This window comes from Aphis gossypii, chromosome 2, assembly GCF_020184175.1.
Source record: "Aphis gossypii isolate Hap1 chromosome 2, ASM2018417v2, whole genome shotgun sequence".
Lineage (NCBI taxonomy): Eukaryota > Metazoa > Arthropoda > Insecta > Hemiptera > Aphididae > Aphis > Aphis gossypii.
The window spans coordinates 16,982,840-16,999,930 of NC_065531.1; the positions used below are offsets into that span (position 1 = coordinate 16,982,840).

At 27.0% G+C, this 17,091-nt stretch overlaps 1 pseudogene; it reads left to right on the forward strand.

Annotated features, from left to right (window-relative positions):
- LOC114127434 (uncharacterized) overlaps positions 1-17,091 on the forward strand; it is a 291,174-nt pseudogene that overhangs the window by 47,805 nt on the left and 226,278 nt on the right.

The window sequence follows — 17,091 nt, forward strand, 5'->3', positions numbered from 1 at the left end:
ATTATACTAATATAAGTGTTTTTGTAAAAGTATGTACTAATGTAATAAAAATATTGCCACCCCCCCCCCCAAAAAAAAACAAAATCCTAGATAAAAGAATATTTCTTTAGATTGAACTATTGGCGACTGTTGTTCAAGGTATTATATTTAACACTAGGATTTGTATTAATATAATTAATTTTATAAATATTTAATAATGTGGCCATTGTGGTGAGAAATATCTAATAATGACAATACATACTCTGTTCAACTTAAAAATCATACTCAGTGTTGACCAGTTTTGATTGAGTGGCGGTCAAGCAACACCCGTTTGTCACTCCGCCGAGTCAAATATTAATAAGCCTTCAGTGCGTAGTGAGTCATACCCTTGTGCATAATTCGGCTGCCTAGAATGTTTCTTAAATTGAACAGACTATAACGAACTGTAATACGTTACCTATTAAACTACTGTTGAACGTTGAGTGAAATGAATCACGTTCAAAAGACATTTATATTAAATGTTAACTTATTCAACATCTATTTAGTTAGAAATTAATTATTGTCCAATCAATATTCAGTATTGGCTACATATTATAAGCCTCATGCCCTCATTGTTAAATAATATTATGTCCATCATATGAACTTATATGATGCTATAAAACATTTTTTTTTTTTTTTGTATTTAATAATGGATACAAAATTTTGCTACCAAAATTACTTAATATATTGTAAAAAATAAAAACGGTGTTTGAAACAAGCTCTACATTTTTGAAAAGGACTTGTAAAAATCTTGCTCTAGTTTAGTTAAATTAGAAATTACTTTTCACTATATTCAAGAACCGTACATAAATGAATAATTGAATGTTGTGTACCTATGTTTAAAACTTTAAACTTTAAAGTATATGTATTGTTATTATTGATCGTATAAGGGCGTCAAACATACAAATCATTTAATTATTAAAACAATTGAAACCAGACGGTTATTATTATTGTAGTTACTAACAGCGTATTAATTACTAGTTATCACATATACCTAATTAATATCAGAATAACTATGATTTTTTAAGAGTATAATATATGACAAAGGGTTTTAGATAGGCAACTAAGTGTACGAGAATACATCACTTTCGATGTTGGCTGATTTTAAATCTCAATCAAGACCACTCTCAAGTAGTGATATACTGAGTAGCAAGAAATATATGTTACACTCTTAATAATTGTAGTACAAATTCTCAATTTTAGATTCTGATCGAAGTGATGAATGTATTGATTTTACAATGATGTGTTTTTTTTTTGTTTTTGTGTCTGTGTACACCATAACTAGTTGAAATAATAGGTAATAAAATATATTAAATAACAATAAACCTATATAGTGCATATTTGTATTTTAAATTTTAAATTTTAATATTTATCTTTTACTATTTACTCATTCATTAATCAATTCATTTCTATAAATATTATTTTCCTTCTATCCTGATAATATCATCACAAACAATCAAGATTTTCAAGAAGAAAAATGTTGTGTTTATTGAAGTACATTAGGCATTTAACTTCATAAATGTTTGATATTGAACGGATATGTATCAATATGCTCCCGTTTTCCTTGAAAAACTTGAATAGATAAATATAGAAAAAAAAAATTTTAAAGCTAAATTCTTTTTCCTTCACCTTAAAATTAGTATATTATTTTGAATTTTGAACTTAAAATTTGACCTTTCACAGTCAACAAATAAAATTAAAAATTATATTTTCTTGATAAGTTTTGTTTTATTTATATAACAATTTACAATATAGATATAAATTTAATATTAACGAAAGGAAACATAGAAAAGTATTTTTAATTTCAATTTTAAACTATTACTCATAATTAATTTCATTATTATAAATAATAAGGTCTGAATATACTAAAAATCTCTCCAATCAGAGCACGGGTAGGTGAATTTTCCTGGTTTCTCAGAAGTGTGTAACTTTTTAAGCGTTTGATTTTGACTCATCAGCTTGGGAAACAAACACAGGTTACTACCACACTTTCTAGCTTCTTTACCGAACCGAAGGTGGTAGTAACACCATGAAGAGGATGGGTTGATTTTAGGTGTTTGTGGTGATTGAACTGTTTCTGTGTGATTTCTCGGCTCTTGTTTTTGCTTGAAATATGCTAACTGACTTGAAAGTTTGCGTATGGCTTCCTCGAGAGTGTCGAGACGAGCTTCAATTGTCCGAGGCGTGGCGCTGACCGCGACTTCACGAGGCTCACGTTCTCGCCGACCGGCCCTTTGTGCCAGTAGAGACGACGTGAACATTAATATGACCTGTGACGTAAATTAGTTAATATACCTTAAGTTAGATATCCAAACTTTATATTTATACTATTAATTTTGCCTTTAACAATGTATGTGATTTTATAAAATATAAAATAGTAGTTTGATAGCTAATGTTATTTGTGATCATATTATAATATTTATTATAAAATGACAAACGAAAATACATAATAAAAAATAAAAAATATAATACGGCGCTTCGGGTATACAATATTGATGCTTGCTCGTATTTATTATAAAAATACTATTTTACATATTATTACATCACATTACCTACACAGTTATTAATTTTTATACAGATAGCGCATTCAAGTAAAATATATCAAATGGCGAAAAAAATACAGTATTTATTTATTAAGTATTTAACTTTAGGCGATTGAATTAATTGAATTAAGCATAACATAAATCTTTATTAAAAGAAGACTTCTTTAAGAGGTTGTGTTTTTTGTAAAACAAATTTATTTTGATTTTGTTATTGTTTTCTATTTTCCGCGGGACGCATGTAAAATTACGGAAAATAATAGAACGGACCGTAGAATTAATAACTGTAAATAAACGGAACGAAACATCACGGACCGTTATTTTGCAGAGATAGATAAATTGTATTTTTACGGAATGTATACTTACAATTTAAACAATTGTCCAATATTGCTTACTTTTAGAACAGAATTGATAAATTCTACAAACTTTTAATAATCAATGTAAAGTAAATACTCGAATTTGATATTATTAATCAAAATTATATTTTATGAGTAACACGTCAAATGTGAAATGCAAATATAAACTATGAAATCTTTATATTATTTAGTGTATTAGTTATAAACAAACAAAATGTTTTATTTTGGGAAAATCGACAACTTACATTTAAGCCAGCGTATTAAAATATTGCGTAACAAAAAAATAACATAGTAACATATTGTGTGCATCTATGAATTGTTTATAATATATAAATTTAATTTAAAACATAGATACACGATAATAGACATTTAGTTACAAGTTAAACTTTATTCATATTTAACTTTATGTGATTGAAATAATTGAAAAAAGCATAACATAAATCTTTATTAAAAGAAGACTTCTTTGAATTGTCGTTGATTTTTTTGTAACATAAATTTCTTATGATTTTTTTTTTTAACCTAACATATGTTTTTAATGCTTTAAAATACTAATTCAGGTGTATATAATATATTCATTTATTTTCTAACTTCTTTTGTGGTTTCCATATGACAACATGCATTTTGATATTTTTGTGTTAAATATAGCTGTTTTTATATTTATTTTTAACTTTCAACATTTAGAATGATAAATTATGATTAAACTATATAAATATAATATATAAAACAATTTTTCAGTAACTGATCAAAACAGTAACAAAACTAAAAAACAGTATCAAGAATCAAATCAAATTGCCGGTCTTATTGGTAAAGAAATATATTATATATCTATAAAAAATATAAATAATATTTATTTATTAGTATTTAGTATTGCTATATTTTTACAGATACTGTTCATCAACTCATACGCACAACAAGTAATTTAAGATTTGAAATTAGAGAATTAGCTAAGAAAATGGATCAAAGACTTATTGATACTATTGTTAATACAAGTTCTACAGTGCGTGAAAATAATGATTTGTCTTATGAATCATTGAATCATCTTGGGATTTACCTCTTACAACAATTGAAAATTTGGAGTTATTTGAAGAAAAATTATCTGATAATTTGTTTAGAAAGAAAGTGGTAAAAATATATTTTTAATTTTAATCTGTATTTAAAAGATATAAAGTTCTGATAAATCCTAATACATTTAAAATTTAAATTTTAGATAAATCAACTATCAAGATATGAAAGATCAACTATAGCTGAAGCTACTAGACAAATGACATCAATGATTTTTCACAATAACTTACTTTCACAATTTTCATATCATGGCCAAAAACATAAAATAGTCTTTTCGGATCTAAATTCATGTTCGCTCATATTTAGTAAGAATTAATAACAATTTTCTATTATTTAAATAATATAGGTATGGTAAGGAGCATCAGAAAATATAACTGTTGTCTAAATATGGACTTATCTAAACCATTGAAAATTTACATGGCCAATGTTAAAGCACGTGAAGATATTAAACAAAGAAAAAATAAAGACCTTATTTCTATTTCGAGTTAATTTTGTTATTAATATACGTATGTTTGATAAAGAATTCTCTACAAAGTTTTTTATATTATTTTTACAAAATATATACTTTGTACACTATTTTAATTTTGTTTTTTTCTTTGGAAATATAATATAACAAGTCACTGCTATCTAGTAGGAGTCAACGAGTATACTTCATCAATGATAAAAAAACAATTCTGAAGAGAAATAATTTGTTAGCTGAATAGTAGGTGAATAATAATATACCTATTTAATGTTAATAAAAAATTAAAACAAAATACATAAAATTTAAATTTCAAGACCTCATAAAACTTTTTGTTGGAATTACAATCAACATGTTTATTTGTTATTCTTATAAGTAAAACTTTTTCAATACATTGTATTGAATTTTAAAATTTTAGGTGTATAAACTTTAAAAATTTTATTATGCAGTTTTAGCTACAAAATAGTTTGAAGTTTTCGAAATTTTGAAGAATTTTATAAAATTTCAACTTTGAAGGCTTGTAAAGAAAAACTTTTGCTTATGGATTTTCTATTTTTAACAGATTAAAAGATAAGAGAATTAATATGTTATGTATAATATTGTATTTAATTTTCAAACATTTTTTAATAATTAATATTTATAAAAATAAATCATCGAATATTTGAAAAAACTATAATAAAATGATATTTTCATGATATTGTTAAAATCAAAATTAAAAAACTATGAAATGTTATTAAAATTGTTTTTTAATAAATATATAAAATATCAAACAACCGGCTAAAATATGATTACAAAATATCTTAAAAACAAATTTATTTGTTATGGAGATAATCTATAAGTTGTTTTAAAAACATATTCATATTTAATAAAATATTTTATATGCATTTTAAAATTATTATTTTTCTATGTGGGTAATTGAATTATCTTCAGGAAAAGAACGTACCTACTTCAATTTCAAACTTTGAGTGTGGTTTCCGATAGAAAAGTGAATATCCTTGGTGCATTATAGAGGTCAAAAGTAAACATTTTCTAACAGTTTTCAAAAAAATCGAGGGAAAACAAAAAAATAAGTGACGGAAAAACGGGAATTTTTAATTGGTTTGGGAACCAGTTTTCGGCCAAATCGATTTTTTCATATGGTTGTAACTCCATATGAAGATGGAGATGTTTGCATTATTTCTATAACCTTTAACATAATATATGTCTAATTAATGTTTAGATTTAAAAAAATATGTTTAGAATTAAATGCATGCTCTGTATTTTTATTTTAAGCCCAGCCTACTTACTTATATTTTTTAAATTTAATAAATATTTTTATAATACTGTATTTAATACCAACTTTTATTGTATATATTAGTTTAAAAAAATGTAATCTTCTTCTAATAGGTTAGGTTACCTAATTGTCCTAATTAGGTTTGGTTAACGCTCTTTATATTCATTACATTAAAATATTAAACGGACAATAATTCTTAATTCAAGATTTTTAATATCATGAATAAAACTAATAATAATATAATTTATATCCATCCTGTAAACATATATTATATGTATTATTTTCCAACGAGTTGTGTATTTACATAAAATTAAATTTAAAACTGTTCATGTGATAGTTTAAAAAAATATATATATTGTAGTGATTTGAAAAGGAGGTTTACTTAATTAATCGGGGGAGATTGTATATTTCTAAATTTATTATCTATTAAATAACCATAACTTATATTACCTCTCCGATTCCCGTGTCGACTTGTCTGTTGAAATCGTGGCTTTCATCTGAGATATAGAATTAGGTGACCGATTTATATTTTAAAGTAAAAAATCTTTTTCTTTGAATCACTATACTTGTTAATTGTATTTAATTTTTTTGATACACATTAATATATATATATTTAATTATTATTACAAACATTTATAACTATTTAACTATATCTTCCTGTCCAGACGATCTGCGTAGTCTTTTAAACTCGCCTTTGGCCGTCTGTACAAGAAGACAATAATAACGCGAATGCCCGCCTGAACGGCAGACTGGAATTCTTATAATATGCTATCTTAATGTGTGTGTGTATGTGTGTGTGTGCTTAATCTTAATTGCTAATAATTATTATAATTATTTTCTAAAATACTTAACATTTAAAAGATATGATGGCTTAAACGCACATCATTACATCCACCCTAGCCTTTTTGTGATGCGTCCTCGCATCAAAAGTTAAGGATAACATATAATTCCAAACCATAAAAAGCATGAAAGTTAAACAATGAAAAGTATAGAATTAGATACATAATGTTTTTTTTTTTTTTTTTTTTTTTTAACATATTTGGGGAAAAAAAAAAATATATGTAAATTAAAATGAAATAATTCTAAAAATTACAATAAAAGTTATATAATTAAATATTTATATATATGTAATATAAAAAAAAAGGTATAATAATATACAAATGTGTATGTTTTCAAAATGATAATGAATATGCAACATTACTAGAAATTTATTACATTTTTTTTTTTTTTTTTTTTTTTTAAAGGTTCATTCGGTTGAGACTTGAGTTGATTATATTTCTTGGCATTTATATGGATTATGCATATGACTGTGTAATTGGATTTCAAACTTTTTAACTTGTTTATATAGATAGTTTTCTGATGTTTGGATATATGGTTTTTTGTTTTGAATTTATGATTGATTTGTTGCTTCTGCCTTGTGAATTGTGATTTTGATTTAAAATTAATAGTGGTTGATCTTGTTGTTTATGCTGTTTTGGTTGTTGTTCTTCTTGTTTCCTTGCGTTGTGCATAATGAAGTGAGTGACGCTTGTAAATATTCCTGCTATTAGTTTTATGCTTAAACCGAATGTTTTATACAAAAGAGAAATGTTAATTCCTGTGTTAATGCAGTTTAGAATTATTTTCCATATAAAAAATATTCCTAGTAGATCGGATATAAATTCGCCAAAAACGGTAAACCAGCCCCACATTTTTTTTTAGTTTATTGTCTACCATATTGCTAATGGTATTTTCGTCAATTAATGAGTTAAGATTTAATTTGTGATCCATTATCGTAAAACCCATGGTTTGTCTTGCTAAATTTTTTTGAGAGGCTTCTATTTCTTGGGGTAGTACTAGATATTGTTGAAATTGTTTCATGATGTCATAATTATAAATTCCTGCAGTCATTAAATGTTCAATGCTTTTGTATGTCCATGTCCATCTACAAAACCGGCCACTGTACTAATTCAAGTATTTCTGTGAAGAATCCATTATCAACCATTTGAGCATCTTCTAAAAGTGAGCATCTACTTATAAAGTAGTTTATTATTATTGAGCATGTTTTATAGGGTGTTAGATAGGTATCTGTTTTTTGTAGGAGTTGAATTCTTTGAATTAATTGAGTGTTGATTTCTGATGGTGGTTCGCATAGTTCCACAAAGAGGCTATTAAATGATGTTATATTGATTTTTTTGTCCATTACAGTCATATGCGATAAAACCATGTGCCATGTGTAATTGCAAGAGAAATAGTAGATGTGTGAACTTCATTTTGATTTTGTTTAATGTTGAATGTGAATGTTTTACAATTTATAAATGTATAAAGTAGAATACAATGGTTTCTAAGACATATATAATATAATATAGATAGTTTTAATATTAATAAATAATTATAAATATAATTTATGTTACGTGCTATAATTGTTGTAAATTGTTATTGAGTTAAAATTAAAGTTTTTCTTTTTTTTTTTTTTTTCTTGTTACCTATACTTTTATAAAGAGTATTATATTTTTTTGTGATTTTCATATACTTTATAATATTTTTTATTCTATGTTATCGTATTTGTTGTTTTTCTCTTTTCTCTCTTCTTAACTTCAATGACCATAATATGAATTATTTAATAATTTTTGCGTTTTTTACAAAAATGTAATATGCTTATGCTTATTTAGGCTGGTTTATCTTTACATTTTTTTTTTTTTTATATTATTCTTTTATAGAGTTTAGGTTATTTTAACTCAAATTATTCATATGTTTTTAACACTTATTATTATAATATATTTATATACATTGTTTTAATTTCTTAATATTTAAGTACTAAGAATTTGGGATATTTGAAAAAAATTGGTATGAATATATTTTTATTATTTTATTTATTGATATCGAATTTAATTAATCATATCCAATACGCATATAATTTGTACATACTTAAAAATATATTATGTTTTCACGTTATATAGTGTTTATTATAATGATTTGAGTATGTTGTTATCAAATTATTTTTGTACAATTCTATTATCTTATTATATTTTTTTTTACATGTATGATAATATTTTATTAATTGTTGTATTATTATATTATTTTTTTTTTTTTTTTTGGCAGTGATAGTTAATTATCTGTATCTTCTCTTGAGTGATATGGTTTAAGGCGCCTAACGTGGATTATATCTTCAGTTACTTTATTATCTAAAATTAGTTCGACTTTATAATTTAGGTCATTGATTTTTTCTAAAATTTTGAAAGGACCTCTATATTTTGGACCTAATTTTGGAGATTTCCCTATTTCTGAAAATGGAAATTTAATAAGAACTAAGTTTCCCGGATTAAAACTAATTATTTTATGCGATTTGTCATGATATTTTTTTTGATTTTGTTGAGCTACTGACACTATACTGGGAATTTTATTACGTATTTCATTTAATTCAATTAACGACTTTTTTATATCATATGGTAGATTATTTGGAATTAGTTTATTGTCGATTGGAAAATATGGTTCAAAACCATGCATTAAATAAAAAGGACTGTATTTTGTACTAGTTTGTGGGGTAGCATTATAGCTTAACGTTACGTATGGTAAATAGTAAGACCATCTAGATTGATTATTATCTTCTATATAATTTTTTAGTGAAGTAGTAAGAACACCATTAATTTTTTCGACTAGCCCCTGTGATTGGGGGGAGTAACTTGTTGATAAAACTTGTTTTATTCCTAAATTGTTACATATATCATTTACGAGTTTATTTTTGAAATGAGTACCTCTATCAGAAGAAAATATTTGAAAGCATCCCCAATGAGATACTATTTGAATGATAAATTTAACTGTTGATTCGGCGGAGGCTGAAGCAACAGCTTTAGTAAAAATAAATTTAGTATTATTACATGCAGCCACTAATACGTATTTCTTTTTATTGCTGGTAGTTAAAGGACCTAAATAGTCAAACGTTAGCCTATCCAATGGTCTATTTGATAATTGTATAGGTTGTAATTGACCTATTGGTTTGCCTTCTGATTTTTTATTTATTTGGCATTTATGGCATGTTTTTATGAATTCAGTGGTGTCTTTAACCAAATTTTCCCAGTAATATTTATTTTGTATTTTATGAATTGTTCTTGTTATACCTGTATGACCTCCCGTAGGTGATTCATGATAAGATTTTAATATATTGTTAATTAAAGTTTTTGGAACTACTAGAATTGGCACGAAATTTTTAGGGGGGGTAAATTTTTTGTAGTATAATATTGCATTTAATAGTGTAAATCTTCGTGTTTTTCTTTTTATATTTTTAGAAATATTTTTGTTATTTGGTTCTATTATTGTGTTAATTATATCAGAGCAAAATTTGTCTTTAGTTTGTTCATTTTTTATATTGTCTAAATCTAAATTTATTTCTGTATGTTCATTTTCAATTATTACATCAATTTTATTAACTGCATTTCTAGATAAAGCATCTGCTATTAAATTTTCTTTACCTTTTTTGTAAATTATATCAAAATCGAAATCTAATAATTTAAGCGTTAATCTAGCTATTCGAGCAGAAGGGATTTTTAAATTTTTGTAGTATTGAAGACTTATATTGTCGCAGAAAACAGTAAAGTGTCTTCCCCATAAATATTCTCGGAAATAAGTTATTCCAAAACACAACCCTAAAAGTTCTAGGGTAGTTGATGAATATGTTTTTTCATTAGCCAATAATTTACGCGATGCATATCCTACTGGATGTAATATATTATTATTATCGGCTTGTTCAATATAGGCTCCTAAACCCGTAATTGAAGCATCTGTTGTTAGAAAAACATGTTTATCGTCATCAAAGTGTTTTAGAAGTGGTTCAGAGATTAAATATTGTTTTAATTTTTAAAAGATTCTTCATGTTCTATTTGCCAGTCTATTTTTTTGTTATCTCCTTTTATAAGTTCAGTGAGGGGGTGTGCTATTTTTGCGAAATCTTTTACGTGTTTTCTGTAATATGAACACATTCCTATAAATGACCTAACCTCTTTTTGAGTTGTTGGTTGTTTGAATTCAGTTATTGCTTTTGTATTTTTATCCATCGGTTTGATACCTTCACGAGTTATTATATGTCCGAGTAATTCAATTTTGTTATTAAAAAAGAAACATTTACTTGTTTTAAGAGAAAAATTTAATTTATCCATTATTAATAAAGCATTATTTAAATTATTTAAGGCTTGTTCAAAGTCTTTGCCATATGATGCTAAGTCATCAATGTATATTACGAGAGATTTATATAATAATTCTGAAAAAGCTTCATTCAGTTTTCTCTGAAAGATACTTGAACTAACTTTTAGGCCTTGTGGGATTCTGGTGAACGTGAATAGTCCATGACAAGACGTAAATGCAAGTTTATATTGGTCTTCTTCTTTGACAGGTAATTGAAAAAAACCACTATTAAGGTCAAGAGATGAAAAATATTTTGATCCTTCTAGAGCTCTTAATAAATCTGTAGTTCTAGGTAAAGGATATTGATCTGTTTCTACTCTATCATTTAGTTCTTTATATGAAACTACGAGCCTATAAGATCCTTTTTCCTTCTTTTTTACTAAAAAGGCTGGAGCTGCAAATTTTGATGTTATAGGTCGAATGATATTTGCATTAAGTAATTTGTCTAATTGTATTTTTAATTCTTCACGTTGTTGAGGGGAAACTCTGTGGGGTGCATTAAATTTAGGATCCGTATAATTTTGTTTTAATTTTATTTCGCAAGGATCTATATTAGCACATTTTATGTATGAGGTGTCAGTTGTAAAAAGGTGAATGAATTTTTTTAATAATTCAACTACTTTTTTATGTTGATATTATCGAGATGCTGGGATATATTAATTATAGTTCCTTCATTATCCATAAGTGTTTCTTTGTCATCGTAATTATTCGTAATTGTGTTTGGTATTTTTGGTAATTATTTACTGATTTAATGTTATTGTTATTATTAAGAGGTTTTTTGATATTTATAAAGTCATTTGGAAGTGTGTCATTACTGATACTATTATTTTTCTTAATGTTATTTATTAATGTTTGTAAAGGCGGTACGTCATTGATGATAATATGTTTATGTGGTATTTTATTTGATGGTTTATCTGTTCTTGTCCCGGGGATCCAATGCGTATTATTATTGACATTATACAAAACGATTGCGGGCCTATTATTATAGTTTTTCTTTTGATAGATAATTGCTGTTTTATTAGTGTCATTGTAAATATAAGTGTCGTGATTATAATAATCAGCGATTGCGGCTAATTCATCATCAGACATCCAATAATTAGGCAGCTGTGTAATATTAAATAATTGTAAGATATCTGCTATAGAAGTAATTTTATTTAATTTGTTATCGTTTAAAGCATTGCATACAGCATAAATGCCACAGTTTCCATCGCCTGCGACATTTTCTCCGGGTTTATAACTTTCAAAAATTGATTTAATTGTATTACTATCTTTTGTATCAATTTTTATATTATGATCGTCATTTATTTTAATTATTTTACTCATATTATTATTAATATTATTATTGGGTGTTCTTATTTTATCATTGAAACTGTCATTAATATTATTTGATTTTTTAATTATTTTATGAGAATGGTAATGGTCGCGTATTAAATTTATGACCTTTTGATGTTCATGAGTTTTCCAATTATTAGTTATATGTGTTTTATCTTTATGACAAATGAGAAGATCGATATTTGTGTTTGAAAATTCTTTAAAAATTGATTGTTTAATGATTGCCCAATTACATTTGTCTACGCCTGAGGCAATTGTAGGAATAGCAATTTTGAAATCATGTAATTTTTGCATTGATTTTTTTAAGTTTTGAATAGTGAGTTTTATGTCATCGTATTTAGGTTTATGAAAATATTTTTGTTTTGTTACTAGGTGATAAATTATTTTGTTTCCGATTTTTATTGGAATTGCATCGCCTATTTGTGGGTTTAACTTTTCGAGTTGAGGCGTTGTGTTTCCAAATGTTGTTTTTATACGAAACGCTATTCCTTTAGACATTTTTAAGTCTGCAGATATGCAATGTGCAATCGAGTAGTCAGAGTCTACAAGAAATATATCTGCTATTTCCTCTTTAATATTATTAATATTTGTTTTAGATATATTGGTATAAGTTTGTATTGTGATTGAATCATTTAATATTAAAGTGTTATTATGAAAATTGATAATAGCCTTATTGCTGTGTAAAAAATTATTTCCTATTATTATATGGCACGTTAAATTTTTAACAATAAATACTGATGTTTCAAAATCATGAGAATTGATTTTAAGTTTAATTGTTGTGGAGCCATAGACAGTTAATGGGTTATTGTTTGGACCTGATAAAATTATGTTTTCTTTAATTATTTTATTTTCAGGGGGTACAAGCGTGTGTCTTATACAACATATATTGGCCCCTGTATCAATAGTTATAGGTACATCAATATTATTAAGTTTAGCGCGAATGAATAACGGTTCAGAAATATGATTAATTTTGTAAGTAGTTACTGGTTTTTTAACTGACGTTGAAGGGTAACAGCGAGTGTCAGAAAAACTGTTTAACCTATTTATTAGTTTTTTTGAATTGAAAATTTTCTACAAGTTTGTGCTGAATGTCCTATCATATTACATAATTGACAATTAATCGGGTTATTTTTAAATCGGCAATTTTCTGTAGAATGATTATTTCTAGAACAAATTGTACATTGCATTTTATCATTGTTATTTGAATTATTTTTGTTTTTAAAGTAACAAAATTCCATGGTATGATTATTTTTAAAGCATATATTACATTTTTTTATATTGTTATTATTTATATTGTTGTTTGGTAGAAAACTTACGATTCTTTTTAAAATTGTTGGGCTTATTAAGATTATTATTTTGAATTTGGGGTTTTATAATATTTTCCATTTCGTTTTTAAATTTATTATTATTTTCATTAAGCAGATTTATTTTCTCATTGAATTCATTTGAAATTTGATTTAATTTATTGGTGATAATGTCAGTTTTTATTTCGGAAGGCGATTGATTTGTTTCACCCGTTACCATAAATTCTACCATTTCGTATTTTCTTATATTGTCTTTTAATAATTTTAGTGTTGAATTATCTAATATTCCAATGTATCTCGCAATATTTGGTTTAAGACCCTTCATTATATATCTAGTTATTTCTTGTTGGGCCATTTCAGAATCTATACGTCTACAAAGTGATTCGATTTCATTAATAAATGCCATAGGTAGTTCATCGTCTAACTGTTTTCTTTTCTCGAGTAATAATCGAAGCATATCTTTATGAGCAATGTGCTCGAATTCATTTCGAAGTTGTTTTTCTAAATCAGCCCAGTTATTGAAATTTTGATGTTCGATGTTTTCATAAAAAGTTAGTGCTGGGCCCTCTAAGAATGCAGGTATGTATAGCAATTTTTCTTGTTCAGACCAGCCATTAATAGAAGCTGCCCTTTGATATTTTTTTAAAAACGCATCTATACTATCAGATGAGGAATCGGAAAATATGTTAGGTTTAAAATAGAGTTTTTTACTATCCATTTTGTTCGTTTCGGTTTGATTATTTAAGTTTTGATAATTTTCATTTATTGTTCTAAAATCGTCCGAGGAAGATTCACCGTTTAAATATTTTAATAATCTATTTTTGAGTTCTGCAACTGTTCCCACACTATTTAAATTTCTTTTATTTAATTCTGAAATTAATTGAGGTTTCTTAAATTTGTTTATTTCATTTGATAGTGAGACAAAAATTGGTTCTCCTATTTCATTTTCCTGATCACTATTATTTTGTGACATTTATGAAAATTTTTATTATTATTGTATTTTTTTTTTTTTTTTTTTTGGTTTTTATATAACACTAAATAGATTATTTTATAATATAATTTGTGAAGATATAATTATAATGATTTTAGGGAAAAAAAAATGGAAAACTTAGGCATTAATTCGTTTTATTATAATTATAAAATAATATTTTTATATTAATTTATTTATATACTCTTATATTATTAATTTTTTTATTTTGTAGATTATTATTTTTTTTTTTTTTTTTTTTTTGATTTTTTTATTTCGGGGGCTTTAAACGTGGTAAGAGCCTCTAGGTGGGCGCCACTTTGTAGTGATTTGAAAAGGAGGTTTACTTAATTAATCGGGGGAGATTGTATATTTCTAAATTTATTATCTATTAAATAACCATAACTTATATTACCTCTCCGATTCCCGTGTCGACTTGTCTGTTGAAATCGTGGCTTTCATCTGAGATATAGAATTAGGTGACCGATTTATATTTTAAAGTAAAAAATCTTTTTCTTTGAATCACTATACTTGTTAATTGTATTTAATTTTTTTGATACACATTAATATATATATATTTAATTATTATTACAAACATTTATAACTATTTAACTATATCTTCCTGTCCAGACGATCTGCGTAGTCTTTTAAACTCGCCTTGGCCGTCTGTACAAGAAGACAATAATAACGCGAATGCCCGCCTGAACGGCAGACTGGAATTCTTATAATATGCTATCTTAATGTGTGTGTGTATGTGTGTGTGTGCTTAATCTTAATTGCTAATAATTATTATAATTATTTTCTAAAATACTTAACATTTAAAAGATATGATGGCTTAAACGCACATCATTACAATATTTCCATTACAAAACTATAAACATCTATTATCGTTGCTATTGGCAACTACATAGTTTGAAATAAACATAAATGCAGTCGCGTGCCGATACAAAAATTTAACATTCCTAATTCAGCCTTCAATAGTGTAGCACTAGAGCATCAATATTACAAAAATTACGTTTCATAATTCTTCTTGTTTGAAAACATTACGAATTTATAGTTTATAAAGTATAATATTATATATTTACGAGTAGGTATATTACAATATTATGCAAAATAACACAATCGACGATAATCAAACTATGTCGGCATCAAGTTCTGCGGAAAAAGTTTCAGAACATCGTGATTTATCGGACTCGCCGACAAAACGTTTGTATTTGTCTGCTCCTGATATTATGATGACAACAACATCTAACGACAATACAATCACGGACCAGGAGAAAATAGAGATCCAGACGCCATCCGTGTTAAGTGATGGTCAGATTTTCGGAGAAAACAACCCTGGGCCGATCAATTCACACGACGGGAAGAACCGTGGGGATTTGGTCGGTCGGCCTTGGGGTTCGACGCCGAACTTATCGAATAACGACGTTGCGTTGAAGTATGACGGTGAGAAAAAAATCGAGTGCATCGCCTCTCCGATGCAAGTTCCGTTTAATTCGTCAGCATGCACTGCGACCGCAGAGCCGGCGGTAGTCGAGATCGAAACGCGATCTGTGTTAAGTAATCGGCAGATTTTCGACGAACAAAACCCCGGGCCGGTCGATTTCCATGACGGTAAGAACCGTGGAGACTTGGCCGATCGGCCGTGGCGTTCGATGCCAAACTTGTCGAATCATTCCGTAGTGATGAAGTCTGACGGTGAGAAGAAAATTGGGTGCATCGCCGCTCCGATGCAAGTTCCGTTTAATTCGTCGGCATGCACTGCGACCGCAGAACCGGCGGTAGTCGAGATCGAAACGCGATCTGTGTTAAGTAATCGGCTGATTTTCGACGAACAAAACCCCGGGCCGGTCGATTTCCATGAGAACCGTGGGGATTTGGCCGATCGGCCGTGGCGTTCGATGCCAAACTTGTCGAATTATTACGTGGCGATGAAATTGGACGATGTGCCAAAAATAGAGTGCATCGCCACTCCGACGCAAGTTCCGTGCGACTCGTCGGGGGTAGTGCCGGCTAAACGTCGGTCATTATGGAAACGGACGAAGAGATTCGTCCGTCGCATGTTTTGTTGTGGTTTGTAATACATGATCAGATTCTGTTTTTTAGAGATAATATTATACTATTATAGTAGATTACAATTTTCGTGACTGCTTGTAAAGATTTCCGGTAAATGTGATATGTCTATTTAATAAAATAAGTAGATACCTGATTTTTTTCTAAATTTAATTCAATCGTGCAGTTGCAACGACGGGTGCTTATATACATAGACAGATACCGAAAATCGTATTTGCTTACATAAAATGTATATGTTTTGTTATTGTTATTTAATAAATTGGTTTTTGTTTATGATGCATATTATATTTCTTAATCAACGCCAACACGTAATAATCGTAAATGGTCGTTTTTTCTAAATATGTTATCATTTTTTTTTTTTTTTTTTATCGAATTTCGTGATAATTAATTGATTGATGAATTAATACAATATCTAAAACTAAATATTTTGTATAATACTGTACCTATTGATTTAAAATTTAAATTTATGTCTGTTTTGCGGGGAATACCTTGAAGGTTTTGTATAAAAATATCAATTCACTCCCTCCTTTTATAAAGTTATAATTTTTA